We start from the raw sequence: 13,583 nt of genomic DNA on the forward strand, positions 1-13,583 counted from the left end.
AAAAAAAAAGAAAGAAAGAAAGAAAGAAAAAAAACAAACAAAAAACAAAGAAACAAACAAAAACAAAACAAAACAAAGAAAGCCTTCACACTATCACATGAACCGCAGCAGAAGTAAGTGTATGTCTGGGAGAGTGCAGCACAGAATGGTACAAACCTATAGCAAACAGCCAAAAGAGTTAGTGGTCTCATGCTACAAACACCCATCAGTAAAGTAAAAGGTTTTGCAGGAGTTTAACAGAAGCCAGAGTCATGGCCTAGAGAGCTCTCTTGGAGGTATACTTGTCCTTGAAAGCCTGGTAGGCTGTGTGCACATGTTCCAGGCTTGATACACTCAGGGTTGCAACCATCCTTCTTGCCATAGAGAGACCTGACAGTAAAGTCAAACTTGAGATGTTGGTCACACAGGAACAAAAGAATAAACTCTAGTGAGTCAAGGAAACACTAGGGAAGCTCAAAAAAAAAAACAATGAAACAAACAAACAAACAAAAAACTAATTTTTAAAGGTACTAAGGACTATGTAGATATCCATGGCTATGCCCTTTCAGGAGTAAACAGAGATTCACCCTCTGGAGTTCTGGATCTAAGGGGAAAATGCTGGTAACACAGTGAAATGTTGAAACAAGGAAGTAAATCCTAAGCCATACACATGCTGTGGTAGAGGATGAATATCATATAGACAAATGTAGTCATGCTCAACTGTCAAAAAATATGAAGTCCAGAAAGGATTCCCAAGATGACAGCCAATAAACCAAAGGAATAATCTAAGCAGGGATGCAAGAAGCTACACAACACTGGAGAAGTAGGTTCAAAATTAATCCAGTTGTATAAGTAAACAAAAATAAAACAAATAAACGAAGCATAAAAGCTGCAAAAATAGAAATTAGTTCACAATCTAAAGTGTCTATTTTGAACAGCAACAACAAGAAAAAAGTGAGACATACAGGTAAATAGAAAATAGCTCCCATGAGAAAATAAATGTTGAGTTATCTGGTTCTTCCTTCTTTCATTCCTTATTTTCATCCTAATGTCCTTCCTTCCTTCTGTTGACCATTCCTTTCTTCCATCCTTCCTTTTGATCTTCCTTTTTTCTTACCTTCTTTTATTTCTTTTTCCAGCAACTAGATATTGTGAATATGGTGGCAAAAGTCATCTTAAAAGAGGGTGGTAAAGCAGTATCAAAATGTAAGTGAAACCATCAACACTAAACAGAACAGAATTTAGTTGACAGCACGCCCAGGAGATATGAAGATAGATAAATAGCAATTGCAGACGTAAGACCCAGTGAACAAAAACAAGAGGCAGGAACAGAGACTCTCCTTGTGAAGAACCAGGGTACAGTGGCAGAAGCTTATGTGGGGCAAATAGAATAGGGGACAAATAAATAATGACTGAAATGTTCTAAAAAAAAATGATGTCAGAGTGAATCAACACATGGAAAAGCTAACATATCTCCAATTCAGAATGGTTATTTTAAACTTCAAGTGATCCCAAGTTATATGCCTCAAAGCAAAAATGTGAAAAGTCAAAGATGAAAGGAAAGTGTTTAAAGCAGCAACACTCAAATGTGAGACTGTATGGGTAAGACTCTGCTGGAAGATTCATCCACATGATACACCATGCATGCAGAAACTACATCCATGTGAACCACCATGCATGCAGAAACTACATCCACATGATCCACCATGTGTGCATTTACATTATCCACCACGCATGCAGAAACTGCATCCATGTGAACCACCATGCATGCAGAAACTACATCTACATGATCTACCATGCATGCTGAAACTACATCCATATGATCCACCACTCATGCAGAAACTACATGGAGGACAGGATTTGAATCTACATAAGCATCATGGAAGACAGGAAGGACAGAGTTACTCAAAGTAGTGAACAGAGCAAAGGCTATTGTATTAGTTAATTTTCTGTTGCTCTGATCAAACACCATAACCAAAGCAATTAATAAAAGGAAAACTTTATTTGGGTTGATAATTCCAGATGGAGAAGAGTCCATTATAGCAGCACGCAATAATCATGATAAAGAGAAATTACATTTTCAAAAATAATCATGAACTAGAGAAAGCAAATTGGAATTGAGCAAGACAAAAAAAAAGCCTACCCCTAGTGATGTACTCTTTCTGTCAAGGCTGCACAACCTATGTCTCTCCAACATGTACTACCAACTGTAAACCAAGTACTCAAATGCTTGAGACTATAGAGGAAAATTCTCATTGAAACTAGCATATTCCAGTTCTTGGTCCCCATAATATTTTGGCCATATCATAATGCCAAATACATTTAGTATAACTTCAAAGTCTTTATAGTCTTTTACTCCAACCTTGTCTCTTCTGTGACTCCAGACAATCTCTTAATTGTAAAACCCTATAACATTAAAAAGCAAATTACACAGTTCCAACATATAATAACATAAAAATATACATTACAAGGGTTGGAATGACGGCTCAGAAGTTAAGAGCATTATCTGCTCTTCCAGATGTCCTGAGTTCAATTCCTGGTAACCACTCACATACATTATTTATGTATACATGTATGTACATGTGTATATATACATATGTATATATATATAATATATTATATTACATATGCCATTAAGAAGTCTCATGCTTATTACTGAAATAAAGGGGAGAATGCATTAAGTATAAGCCTCTAATATGTAAAAAATATTTCTTAGGCAAATGTATGGGATTAGAAAATATTATGCTGAGTGAGGTAACCCAGTCACAAAAGAACACACATGGTATGTACTCACTAGTAAAGTGGATATTAGCCCAAAATCTCAGAATACCCAAGATAGAATTCACAGACCACATGAAGCTTAAGAAGAAGGAAGACCAAAGTATGGATGCTTCAGTCCTTAGAAGGGGGAACAAAATACTCAGCGGAGGAAATATGGAGACAAATCATGGAACAGAGACAGAAAGAAAGGCCATTCAGAGATTGTCACACCTGAGGACCCATCCCATATACAGACACCAAACCCAGACACTTATATTGCAGATGCCAAGAAGTTGTTGCTGGCAGGAGCCAGATATAGCTGTCTCCTGAGAGGCTGTGCCAGAGCCTGACAAATTCAGAGGCAGATGCTTGAAGCCAACCATTGGACTGAGCTCAGGGTCTCCAATGGAGGAGATAGAGAAAGGACTCAGGGAGCTGAAGAGGTTTGCAACCCACAGGATGAACAACAATATCAACCAGCCAAACCCCCCAGAGCTCTCATGGACTAAACCACCAATCAATGAGTACACATGGAGTGACCCATGGCTCCAGCTATATATGTAGCAGAGGATGGCCTTGTAGGTCATCAATGGGAAGAGAGGCCCTTGGTCCTGTGGAGGTTTGATGCCCCACAGTGTAGGGGAATATTAAGGTGGGGATGTGGGAGTGGGTGGGGGGTACCCTCTTAGAAGCAGGGGGAGATGGATGGTATTGGGGTTCTGGAGAGGTGAAACTAGGAAAGGTGATAACATTTGAAATATAAATCAATAAAATATCCAATAAAAGAAAATATCTGAAGGCATTTTATCTTCCCAAGAAGTAACTGAGCACAAAGGTTGCTAATGTATATATCCACGTATCACCAATCCAAAAAGGAAAAAATAGGAGCCTAGGGGAAAATTAATGAACCAAAGCAAGAACAGAACCCAGGAGATCAAAGAACATATCTTAAAGCTCTGTCTTCTACAACTGGCACTTTAATTTCAAAAACTCTAGATGGCCCCACCCTTCTAGCTTTGTAGCCTGCAATACCATTTCTCTCTCAGGAGAGGTCTGTTCCCTCTATGCAGCTCTCCTTGCTAGATATCTCATCTAAATATTCTCTCTGCTGAATCCCAGGTTTTATTTATACAGCTTTGCACCGATTTTCCACCACCTCTTGCCTTATCAAGCATGCATGCAGATAGTCCCCTGTCATGTACTGTCTAGCTTCAGTGACCCTCTGAAATCATGGAGGCAGAATTTGTGACCCTTTTCACTTGCATAATTCATACCTCTAAAGACAGCTCCACATGGACGACACTATTAAGTTCTGCCACCAGCTTGGGGTGGCTGCTGAACCCCAAGAGTCACATTAGCAGCACCCTTTTTGCTCAGTTACTTCTTGGGAACATAAAATTCCTTCAGATCTCTTTCACACATTGAAGATTACACTGAAAGCTTTTCTGTTTTAGTGATGAGCAGGGGGATTCTTCTTAATGGCATGTGCCTCCTTGTCTCCTTTAGCACAAGCCATGGCTGCACCATTGAGTTTCCTTGTGCTCTTTGTCTCTGTAAACTGCACACTTTGTATTTTTTGTTATCCACTTCCTTGGTTTAATTTTTCTGCCTGCACAATGGTGATTCATAATAACAACACCACAGATTCAATATTATGTTGCCTTTAAATTGCCTCTGCCAAAGGAATTAATTACTTTCTAATTTAGTTTCATCCAAGCTCTTAGAGCAAGTGCAGAAGACAACAAGTTCTTTACCAGGGTATTACAGAAATGGTCTCTTGCCTAGTTGGTATTATCATTCCGCTGAACTAGACCGGCAGAGTCAGCATTTCTCCCAGCACTGTCTTCCAGAATCCTATAAGGAAATACAACACATTCTGCTTTTAATGCAAGAATGAACAAGTGAAATAGAACAATGACAATTTATGGGTAGAGAAAATTATATCTTAGACATATGTCTGATAAAGTGTCATTTGGCATATAACACAAGGACCTTCTTTTTTAATCCTGTCTGTTTTGTGTCCCACCTAGTACAAGTTACTAGTGCTGTGATGAAATGCCAAAACCAAAACCAACTTGGGGAAGAGTTATACTTATACTTCCACAACATTGTTCCTCATCATCAAAGTTAGGAACATGGAGGCAGAAGCTGATGCAGAAGCCATGATTAGGGGTGCTTCTTACTGCCTTGTTTCTCAGGGCTTGCTCAGCCTACTTTCTTATAGAACCCAGGATCACCATTGCAGAAATAGCACTGCCCACAATGGGCTCTGTTCTCCCCCAACAATCACTAATTAAGAAAATGTTTTACGGGCTTGCCTATAGCCTGATCTTATAGTGACAGTTTCCTAACTGAGGTTTCCTGCTTTTAGGTGACTTTAGTTCATGTCAAGTTGACATAGAAGTAGCCAGGATCATGTCTTGTGTGTTTTTTGTATGGATAGACTTCACTTTCCCTAGATTACACTTCTCCCAGAAGTAATAATTTACCAAATGAAAAACCCAGTGCCAAGTCTGAGATATTTTCTCTTGAGTTATTGGTCTAAGGAATTATAATAAACCCCCAAACAATACAGGCTATGGCCATGTATCTTGGTTGCACACCAGAAGTTGATAGGAAGACTCCATTTCTAACAATACCACCCACTTTGGTCAGAGGACATGGAGAAATCAAGTGATTAGAGACTAGGAAGTTTCCTTTCTACTGGCTATGTGGCTTCTGTGAGGCAGGGTCATCGACAGTCTCATTCAGTATGGAATTCTGTATTCTACAAAAAGACTGACATGAGAATTTATTCCTGGGTGCAAAACTAGTACAACCTCTCTCTGATTTGGGTTAAGGTCTACTTAACATGTGGAAAACAAATACACGATATCATGAATCTGACTAAGGATCTATGGTTGAAGATCCCAGCGATTAACCTACTGCTTTTATTCTGCTAAATGAATATAGTATCAAGTTATCTTCTAAGTTCATATATTTATATTGGTTGATTAGGACAAGTCTCAGTGCTCCTAAGGAAAAGTTTATTTGTGCAGTTGGTAGTTAAGTGTTAATGCAGAAATTCACAACTTGTTAAAAAGCAGAGAAATGGTCTCAGTGGAGTGCCCAGCCAAAAATGGTTCAGCAGTATCATCCCTCGAATGACTCAGGATCCATCATAGAAGAGGGAGAGGAAAGACTCAAAGAGCCAGACACACTAAAGGACTAAGGTGAAACAGTATCTCCTGTACATGCCATGAACACTACACTCATGCATTCACAGCATCTGTGATTGCTTGCACAAGGCTTGTGTAGGATTAAACCAGTCACAATTACAGCATAGAAGGGAAAGGGTGCATAAGCCTCCAATAGAATAAGCTCTATAGGTAGTTGATGGCTGCTAGGGGAGGAAGAGTCAGGTTTTATTAATGGTGTAGCCAGCCATACTCCATTTCCACTATAGTTCCACCTAGGAGTATATGAGAAGCACAAATTGGATTCAATATGTTATTTTAAAGAGATAAAGGGAATAAAGGTTTTTTTAGGGTGTAGTAATAGATCTCAGAAGAGGCAAGTGGAGGTGCTAAGTGACGATATGATCAAAATATATTGTATGAAATTATAAAAATCATTAAAATTATATTTAAAATAGGCCATGAACCTGAATTAGAGTTTATCTAAAGGAACATAAAACAGCCTACAAGTAAATAAAAAGATATGAAGTATCATTCATACTAGCAAAGTGAAAATTTTTATACCTACTATGTACATGTACCCTCTATCCATTGATATTAACCAAAACTTTGGAAGGTAGCAAATACTACCAAAAATGTAGAAAAACAAAGTCATAAGGTATATTTTTGTAGCCATTATGATTAACAATGCAAGTTTCTAAAGGAATCAAAATTAGAGTTTTCATGTTAACCAGAATCTCACCCTCAGTATATATGTAAAGTCTTCAGTGTGCCCAGCATCCAAGCTCTATATAGAACATACGCCACCCTTGTCCAACCCACAGGACTATCACATACCATATTTTAACCTCTCTGCCTTGCCAGATCCTATACATCTTGTACCATTGTCTAGCCTTGTGAATTTTCTTGATTCTTGTCTCTGTGCATTCTCCTTAAGCCCAAGACATAAACCCAAACTCCAGATTTAGACTAGGCTGCACATCCTGCATGACAGCCCAGCTCCCTGTTTCCTCATGAATTCATTCCTCTTAAGCCATGTGTAATCTTTTAGGCCTAACCAGGTCCACACAGCTGATGTTCTACCCTGATCTATCAGACAAAAAACTAACAAAATAATCCACATGCTTATATTTCATAACAAAATACAAATAAAATAAAAGATCAAGGCAATATCCACATCCCCCATTAAGTCAACCAATTCTATAGAAATGTTTATCAGTGAGTATTACATAGATGGGCCCTAGGACAAAACACAAATAAAATAAAATAAAATAAAATAAAATAAAATAAAATAAAATAAAACAAAGTTCATCAACCGCTTCAAGGATATTTTATGAAACACAGAGAAACAGGTCAATGGACTTAAAGAGAAAGAAGCATCCGAGTGATAACCAAAAAGATATAGACAACAGGCTGATGGAAAATCATAAGAAAACCAAGTATTTGAAATCCAAGTCTGGTAAAGAAATAGAAACATGGGAAGAGAATTGAAGCTGTAAGTAAGAGGAAATTGAAAAGCTCAATAGTTCAACTAAAAAACACAAGAGACTGCTTTATAAATAAATTGAGTCAAACAGATAATAGAATATCAGGCTATGGTGGTTTGAGTAAGAATGATCCCACAGAGTCATAGATTTAAATGCTTAGTCACCAGTAAGTGACACTATTAGGAGGTATGGGCTTGTTGGAGGAAGTGTGTCGCTATGGGTGGGTTCTGAAGTTCCAGATATTCAAGTCAGTCCTACTATCTCTCTTAATGCTGTCTGCTGATCTAGATGTAGACCTCCAAGCTATCTCTCAAGCACCATGTCTGTCTGCATGACACCTTTCTTCCATCAAGATGATTACAGAGTAAACCTTTGGAAAGGAAGCCAGCCCTAATTAAATACTTATCTTTGTAAGAGTTGCTCTGATCATGGTGTCTCTTCACAGCAATAGAAACCCTAACTAAGACACAGGCCTCAAACATAAAATAGAGAAACTAGACCAAACAAGCAAAGGTAGACTTGTTTGTTTGTTTGTTTGTTTGTCATCTTAATCAGAGTTTGTACTCCTTCAGAAAACATCATGACCAAGAAGCAAGATGGGAAGAAAAGGATTTATTCAGCTTACACTTCCACATTGCTGTTCATCACCGAAGGAAGTCAGGACAGGAACTCAAGCAGGCCAGGAAGCAAGAGCTAATGCAGAGACCATGCAGGAATGTTACTTACTGGCTTACTTCTCCTGCCTTGCTCAGCTTACTTTCCTACAGAACCCAGGACTACAAGTCCAGGGATGTTACTACACAATAGGCTCTCCCACCTTTGATCACTAGCTGATAAAATGTCTTACATCTGGATCTCATGGAGGCATTTCCTCAAAGGAGGCTTCTTTCTCTGTGATAACTCCAACTTGTGTCAAATTCACACACAAAACCAGACAGTACATTTGTTTAATGCAGGGAAGAAACTCAAAGAAAATGTGGTATATCAGAAAAAAAAATCTTCAAGTTTTGACGAGAGAGAAGAATCCTGGTGACATTGATATTCATAGATTCTTCTTGAATCTATGGCATTCAAGAAAATAATATAAGAAAACCTCCACAAACTAAGGAAAGATGCACACATATAGATATAATAAGCACACAGAAGAGCAAATAGACAAGATCACAAAAGTAACTCTGCCCAGCATATCATACCTAACACACAAAGTATACAGAACAAGGAAAATATATTCAAAGCATCCTGAGAAGTAACATATGAAGGAAAACCCACCAGACTTACAGATAATGTCTCAAAGAGAACTTTTAAAGACAAAGAAGCCTGGAGCAAAGCATTTGAGTTCTAAAAGACTCAGTGTCAATATACTACTAACATGTACTAATATATCCATCAAAACTATCTGCTACATGAAAAGAAAAATAAAAACATTCCATGATATAGAGCCTAAAAAGTGTATATCCAACAAATCACACCTAGAGAAAAATTCCTATAGCTTTTAATTTTTCTCTTAATTTGTCTTGACCCATTTTTTTTTATTCTGTAGAGTTGTTTAATTTTCATGTGTTTATAAACAAGCTGTTGTTTTTGCTTTCAATAAAAGGAGAAAAAAAATACAGGAAGCAATATTTAATATGTAAGAGGGAAATTCACATAGCCACAGGACTAGAGAAAGAAAACAAAACAAAAAGTTACAATCGCTGAAGTATACATGTCCTGAGAACCAAACCACCACAACCAAAAATCAAAATGACTATAAAGGGACACATAAATTTTTATAATGATTTTAAACAGTAACAGCCTGAACTCTCTAATCAAATGACATGGCGAATGGGACAAGGAACAGAAGCAATATATTTGTTGTCTCCAAGGAACAAATATCAACTTTAAATCTAGATGTCACTTTAGAGTAAAAAGGTGTTAAAAATAACTACTCCAGCCAGGCTGTGGTGGTGCCCACCTTTAATCCCAGTACTTGGGAGGCAGAGGCAGGCAGATTTATGAATTCAAGGTTTGCCTAGTCTACAGAGTGAGTTACAGGACAGCTAGGGCTACACAGAGAAACACTGTCTCAAAAAAAAAAGAAAAGAAAAGAAAAGAAAAAAAGAAAAACCTTACTCCAATCAACTGAGACCAGGAAGCAAGCAAATATTGTTATTTTAATATCTGGTGAAATAGTCTTTAAACTAGGACTAACTGGAAGAGATAAACAACTTCATTCTACTTGAGGGAACAATTAATCAGGAATATATCAATACCTTAGACATATATACACAAACTGTGCTGTACCCAATTTCATAAAAAGTATAAAGTTGGAGTTAAAGACATATCAATAGTAGTTCACTTCTGTACCCTGCTTTCTTCAATAGTTAGGTCATCTGGACAAAAGATAAACAGAGAAACATTAGAATGGTATGACAAGTGGATTAACATCAAAGAATATGCATACTACTTTTCATCCCATTGAAACCTCTGTAAAATGCACCACTAAACCCTTAATAAGGGTAGAACAATTGAAATAATTCTATATCCTATCTTATCATAAAGCAAATATTTATAGACCCAGCCACACCACCAACATTAATCAAAGAAGTAATCAACTATGTACATAGACCCATAACAAATGATACTATTGAAGTGGCAATAAAAAAATATTCTAACTGGAAGTAAAATAGGTTCCTACAGATTCAAAGCAGAGTTCTACCAGAATTTCAAAGGTCTATAGCCATCTCTTCTTAAATTACTCAAAAATATAGAAACAAACAAAAGGAACATTCTATGAATCCAGTGTCACTCTACTACCTAAACCAGTAAAAGCACAAGTAAAGAGACCTACAGGCTGATGAACACAGACTCAACAATCCTCGAGTATATCCTTGAAAAACCGAGCACAGACATATATCAAAATATTATCCATATGACAAAGGTGGCTTTATCTTGGAGATTCAGGAATGCTTCAACATACATTAAATGTGCATAAGGGCAAAAATCTCATGATCATCTTAATACATGTAGAAAAAGCCTTTGATAAAATAGACCATACCTTCATCATCATCATGGCAAAAGTCCTAGAAGTGGTAATAGTAGAAAGAACTTACCTCAGAATAACAAACTATGTGTGTGCTTGTTTGTGTGTGTGTGTGTGTGTGTGTGTGTGTGTGTGTGTGTGAAAACATACCCAATGTTACCCTAAAGGCCCTACCTCATCTATCAATTAACCAAAAATAAGGAATCACAAAATGAAATAAACAAGCTTGTATGCTGTGTACCAAATATATATTTAACACAAAGAAAATATAATTTTTAAAATTAGAGAGCATAGAATGTAGAAAGCAACAGTTTCAAAATAAAATTCAGACCATAAACAATCAAGCTAGACTAAAACAGATCTTTTGATATATAGAGCAAATGTAATAAATAATTTTATACTTGTATACAAAATAACGTATTAACTGTGCCAATAGAAACCATGATAAATCTGAAGAGAGAAAGAATCAAATAAAGAGTTTTTCACACCATTGTGCTCTAAGATTGGTTAAAAATATAACATGTATACACTTAAATAAAATTTGAATACAATAAAAGCACTGTGATAATTATTACAGAAAATAAGGAAATAGATAATTGTAAACTTCAAATAATGTTGGTACCTATGAATATTAACCACTGACAATGAGGAGATCTTCAAAGGGTTAAATAAAATGAAAGGATAGAAAACTTCTTTCAGAGTTCAAGTGGCAGGATACAATATTAAAAGTGCTGTCTAAGGCTGATATGCTGATACATTTTGCTACATCACACTAAACACTAAACACCTTGTTTTCATTCAGAAAAAAGGAGCCTTCATTCTGGGCCAGCTGGGAGCTAATTGGATAACTCCAAAATCTCCATTAAACATTTTCATGTCAAAAGGTTGGTAATAAACATAAACATAGAAATCTATGGGATAAACTAAATGAAGGATTTGTGAAAAATATAACATCAAATACTTATTAGAAAAGAGGAATGAAAGTAAGTTGTTTAAAATGCCAACTAAAGGGTTGGAAAAAGGAAGAAGCACGGAGTAAGAAATACAAAATAAAATAATGAGTTATGTAACAGAAAACTAGTATCTTGAAATCCTTTTTTAAAATCTTTAAAATATTTTGGTATTATGCCCAATCAAGACAAAGAAGTAGAAAATAAAACACGATAGCTAGGGCATGGCTAGACCAGGATGTGCGTGAAACCACAGGAAAGCTTAAAACTAAGAGGCAGCAGCCAAATGAAACTGAAGATGCTGAATTCCATAATTACTTAGGAAGTTTATACATATTAACTTTCAATTTTCATTTGTTACTCTATTTTTTTCTCTTTTCTGTTAATATATTGAAATCATGGCCAAGGTAATTGACAATTAAGTTTACCAAAGATAAATATTTTCTTTTTTAAAAAAGATATATTTATTTATTACATGTAAGTACACTGTAGCTGTCTTCAGACACCCCAGAAGAGAGCTTAAGATCTTATTATAGATGGTTATGAGCCACCATGTGGTTGTTGGGATTTGAACTCAGGACCTTCATAAGAACAGTCAGTGCTTTTAACTGCTGAACCAACTCTGCAGCACTTGTTTTGTTTTCTTATTGTTGTTGTTGTTTTGGGTTTTTGTTGTTGTTATTTTTGTTTTTCGAGACAGGGTTTCTCTGTATAGCCCTGGCTGTCCTACTCACTCTGTAGACCAGGTTGGCCTTGAACTCAGAAATCCACCTGACTCTGTCTCCCAAGTGTTGGAACTAAAGGCATGTGCCACCACTGCCCAGCTTGTTTTGTTTTCTTAATCTTTGTGAGTCAACAACCTCTGCTGTGAAATTTGTACATCTGCCAGTATACTTTGTATATAAGAAGATACATGCATCTGGGCTGGTGCCCTGAGCAGACCTTGTGTGCAAATTCCACAGCCAGTCCCATAACACTCAGAGGAAGGTCCACTCCCATGCACTCTTGTTGGGTGCTGTTGGACACTGGCCAACACCAGCCACGTAAACTCCGTACATCTGCGCAATGCCAGCCACATAGGCATGTTTACTCTGCACACCTGCATATGCTTGCCTTTCCTGCTGCACCCTCTCCAAATGGGTGACACAGTGGTCAGCAGACACTGCTGAGCCAATCAGGCATCGACACATCCACACATAAGCCGACCGCTCCAGAGGGCGGGGTCCTTCTCTCGCTTCAAACTCGGGCGCTCCTAATAAAGTGTGGTTGAGAAGAATCCTGCTGTTGTCGTCATCCTTCCTACTGGCAGGTGGTCGTGACAAGTGGTGCCGAAACCCGGGAATCAACATCTACGGCCCCCAGAGAGGACCCCCAAGGAGGAAATCCTTGGAAGGATTCAGAACTCAACACATGGAGCGGTGGTATTGGCTGTTGAGAAGAATCCTGTAGTGTTGTGTTATCTTTGTTACAGCTTCGTGGATTCAGAACTCTTAAGCTGAGGAACAGTGGTACTGGTAAAAAAAGTAGCAGCATGCTGAAAAATGAAGGTTCCTGATTAAACTGCATGGAGAAGGGCTTGGTGTTTGCCTCCTTATTTCCGCTGGACGGGTAAGACGGCCGACATATGGTGGCCCGTACGGGGAAAAAAACAGACACAGAAAAGGCTCAGAACTCCTTGCAGACAGGGCAGTGCACTGGAAGGTTCCCAGGTAAGGTGGAACGAAAGGGCAGGCTCTCGCTAAAGAGACAATAAGGCTCTCGGTAAAGAGACAATAAGGCTCTCGGTAAAGAGACAATAAAGTTCTCGGTAAAGAGACGATAAGGTCCTCAGTAAAGAGGCGATAAGGTCTCCGGGATTGGAGCTATAATGTCCTTGGTGAAGAGGCGATAAGGTCTCCGGGATTGGAGTAATAAGGTCCCGTTAAGGGCGTATCAAAAGTGATAGTATGGGGAACTCGTAATCTTGCCCCATGTTTGTTGAATTAGGGAGAGATTTGGAATTCGCCTGGGAAGAAGGAATAATAAAAGGTGGAGTGCGACCAATTTGGAAACTGATTAGGAGCTGCTTGGAGAATAAAGTGTGTTCTAAAGCAGTAGAGAAGGGACAGGAAGCGTTAAAACAACTGAAGGAAGAGAGGTCAGCTGCGCGGCGCTTCTGCTGCCTACCAGCAGCAATAACGACTGAACACCTGGACTTCTTCTCTCGACG

This window comes from Mastomys coucha, unplaced genomic scaffold (assembly GCF_008632895.1).
Source record: "Mastomys coucha isolate ucsf_1 unplaced genomic scaffold, UCSF_Mcou_1 pScaffold21, whole genome shotgun sequence".
Classification (NCBI taxonomy): domain Eukaryota; kingdom Metazoa; phylum Chordata; class Mammalia; order Rodentia; family Muridae; genus Mastomys; species Mastomys coucha.